At 43.4% G+C, this 3,731-nt stretch overlaps 1 non-coding gene across 1 annotated transcript; it reads left to right on the plus strand.

Annotated features, from left to right (window-relative positions):
- Positions 1-704: 704 nt before the first annotated feature.
- On the plus strand, positions 705-821 carry LOC122444498. Its single transcript, XR_006270316.1, has one exon. It is a non-coding gene; the product is annotated as a U5 spliceosomal RNA (small nuclear RNA).
- The last annotated feature ends 2,910 nt before the right edge of the window (positions 822-3,731 follow it).

Genomic DNA, 3,731 nt, shown 5'->3' on the forward strand with positions numbered 1-3,731 from the left:
CAAGGAACTAAAATCCCACATGCCTTGAGGTCAAAAAACCAAAAAATATAAAACAGAAGCAATATTGTAACAAATTCAACAAAGACTTTAAAAATGATCCACATCAAAATGCAGAAAACTTTTTAAGAATGTACCTTGCTGCCCCCCTCCCAGTTTAAGAAGAAAGATAGTGCCAACACCTTTGAAACTCTCTGTGGTCCTTTCCCCAGCCACACTCATCACTCCCTACTGTAAGTAACCACTATTCTGGACTTCATACGAACAATTACTTGGCTATCTATCCTCAAGGCCCGCCCCAACCTCAACTATCAGAAAATTATTTTATTTAAAAGGTACCAAAAAAGAAAAAAAAGATATCAAAGTCCCAGTGTGCAAACAGATAAACTCAGAATGTCTCTACTAGACCAAGCCGGAGTTTAGATCATAGGCAGCCAAGCCATGGCGTTGGCCCCTTAAAGTTGGTGCTAAGATATTTTCGGCGATCACTCAGGCTCATTTGCATACCCACAATGCACTGCAAATAGTTTAACAGTTTTCGAGTTTAATTTAAAAAAAATTTTACTTAGTTGAACTTTCTAAGTGTGAAAACATTATTTTCAGAATTCCTTGAATAAATTTCCTCAGGTAGTAACTTTGCAAATAGTCACCATCAGTGTAGTAGGAGTTGTGGTTACTGGAAAAACGAATTATGGTCAACAACAGGTATACTCTGGTTTCTCTTCAAAACGTATAAATCTTTCGCCTTTTACTAAAGATTTCCGTGGAGAGGAACAAGTTTGAGTGTTAAACCAATTTTTTGAAGTCTTGCTTGATGCAAGGCTAATTATTGCTGTCTAAAAGAAAGAACTGGTGGTTTTTCATGGGTGGTTGATAGATGTTCATGTGCTAATCAGCAGTAATATGTCCTGTTGCAAATACAGGTGGGCATATATAGTATGATCTTTGGGTTTTGTTGTTTGTTTTTAAAGGTTTTTTCTGAGGTGTCTGTTTACCTCGTCAAAGTTAGTGAAAAGAGAGAGGTGAAGCAGCTTTTATTGATGTAGCTTATTGAAGCAGGTAGAGTCTCCCAGTATATTCCCAAAACGTTGTTATGTTAATATAGTACATTAGTCATGGAGGTGCTTTTACATACAGTGTTATTCACGTGTGCCTTAAATGCTATATACTTGGGTAAATCCTGTGGAGGAGACGGGGACAACATAAAGAATATCACCAACTCAATGGACTTGTGTTGAGCAAGTTCCCTGAGATGGCGAACGACAAGGAAGCCTGGAGTGCTGCAGTCTATGGGGTCGCAGAGTCAGACACAACAAAGCTAGTGAGCCGCCAGGAATTGAACCTGGGACCTCGGCAGTAAAAGCACCTAACCTTTCGATTGCCAGGGAGTTTCCAACGCAAATCTTATTTAAAAGTTAGAGGACTTTCATGAGACTGTTTCTTTTCTTTGAGCCACTATTTTGGATTTACAGCCCTGTTCTCGTTTCTTTGCTCAGTGTGATTCTTTAGCATTTGATGTTATTTATTTTGGGAAAAGTTTGTAATTTTTCTGTACCTAAAGTATCTTCCCTGGGGGCGCAGAGGATAGTCTGCCCGCAATGCGGGAGACCCAGGTTCGATCCCTGGGTCGGGAAAAATCCCCTGGAGAAGAAAGTGGCAAGTCACTTCGGTATTGTTGCCTGAAGGATCCCCATGGACAGAGGAGCCTGGCGGGCTACAGTCCATGGGGTCCCGAAGAGTCGGACACGACTGAGCAACTTCACGTTTACGTTTTCAAAGTTTCTTCCCAGGTGGCGCTAGTGGTAAAGAACCCGCCTGCCAACGCGGGAGACAAGAGAGGCGGGTTGTCTCCCTAGGTGGGGAAGATCCCCTGGAGGAGGAAATGGCAACCCACTCCAGTATTCTTGCCTGGAGAATCCCATGAACAGAAAAGACTGGCGGGCTACAGGCCATGCGGTCGCCGGACAGCACGTAGGTCCTTGTGGCAGAATTGAGCACGAAAAGGGGAAGCAAGCGCCCTCTTGTGGCCAACAGAGGCTGCAGCGGAAAGGAGAAAGGGACAGGAGCTGAGACCCGGAGGCCCAGTTTGCCTTGCAGAGGACCGTGCTTCTCCACTGCAGAATCTGAAAGGATTAGGTGTTGCTCTAAGTCTCAGACCGGCCACTTGTAGCTGTGTCCTCTGGGATCCTACCACAACAAAAAGGAACTAAAGAATAATCCACAAGAACAGATAAGACTGATTTAACACTGATCTCTTAATGTAGATCCTCATTGGAAGAGATTAGAGCAAAAGCATTCTATAATAATTCCGCAAATGCAGAAAAAGTATTGAATAAATTCAAATACCCATTCATTATACATTTAGATGTGATGTTGCGGAGAAGACGCTTGACAGTCCTTGGACTGCAAGGAGATCAAACCAGTCCATCCTAAAGGAAATCAATCCTGAATATTCATTGGAAAGACTGATACTGAAACTGAAGCTTTGGCCACCTGATACGAAGAGCCGACTCATTAGAAAAGACCCTGATGCTGGGAAGAATTGAAGGAGGGAGTAGAAGGGGCCGACAGATGATATGATTGCATGGCATCACTAACTTGATGGACATAAGTTTGAGCAAGCTCCAGGAGATGGTGAAGGACAGGGAAGCCTAGCGTACTGCCGTCCATGGGGTCATAAAGAGTCGAACATGACTGAGCAACTGAACGATATAGATAAAACTGAGGACTTCCCTGGTGGCTCAGACGGTAAAGCGTCTGTCTACAATGCAGGAGACCTGGGTTCGATTCCTGGGTTGGGAAGATTCCCTGGAGAAGGAAATGGCAACCCACTCCAGTACTCTTGCCTAGAAAATCCCATGAACGGAGGAGCATGGTGCAGGCTACTGTCCATGGGGTCGCAAAGAGTCGGACACGACTGAGCGATTTCACTTCACTAAGTGACTGAACAACAATATAGGTAAAATTTAACATCTGCTTAACCTAAGGAAGAATTTTAGCAACCAAAAACCTGGAGCAAACACCACATGTAACAAAGTGTTATAAATGCTCCCTTTAGAGTCAGGAAGAAGACAAAAACAAATCACAATTTCAATCAAAAAATTCCAATAAAGGTTTTTATGTTTTATATTTTTTAGTATGCCTTTTATCAATGCCTGATGATCTGATGTGGAGCTGATGTAATAATAATAGAAATAAAGTGCACAGTAAGTGTAATGCACTTGAATCATCATGAAACCATCCCCCACACTCCCAACCATGGAAAACGTGTCTTCTATGAAACTGGTCCCCGCTGCCAAACAGGTTGGGAACTGCCACCTTATCTTACATATTAGTATGAATTGTTGCCAGAAATGGAAATTCCAGGCACACTATAAACAAATTGTTCCAGCCCCTCAAACCCCATATTTACAATCAGAGGTGAGCCCATGCTCTGGAGTCAGAAGTCTTAGAAACGTCCATGGAGCTTGGAACGGCTAAAAAACAAGTTAACCCTCCTTGTAGTTCTCTAGCCAGTGAATTGGGGGGGGGACCTTTGGTCTCCTTTCAGAATAAAGGAGACTAAAGGTCCCCCCCAATCTAGGAGCGGAGAAACACTTTTCCTGTCCCCTCAGCGACTGAGCCCCTGACCAAGCCCTGTGAGGTGTAACTCTCCTCATAGGGAGAGAACACTGCACCTCCATGAGTCTTTAACTCCCCATCACACTGTGACATATGGAAGAAGGCAAAGGAAT

This window comes from Cervus canadensis, chromosome 6 (assembly GCF_019320065.1).
Source record: "Cervus canadensis isolate Bull #8, Minnesota chromosome 6, ASM1932006v1, whole genome shotgun sequence".
NCBI classification, from domain to species: Eukaryota; Metazoa; Chordata; class Mammalia; order Artiodactyla; family Cervidae; genus Cervus; species Cervus canadensis.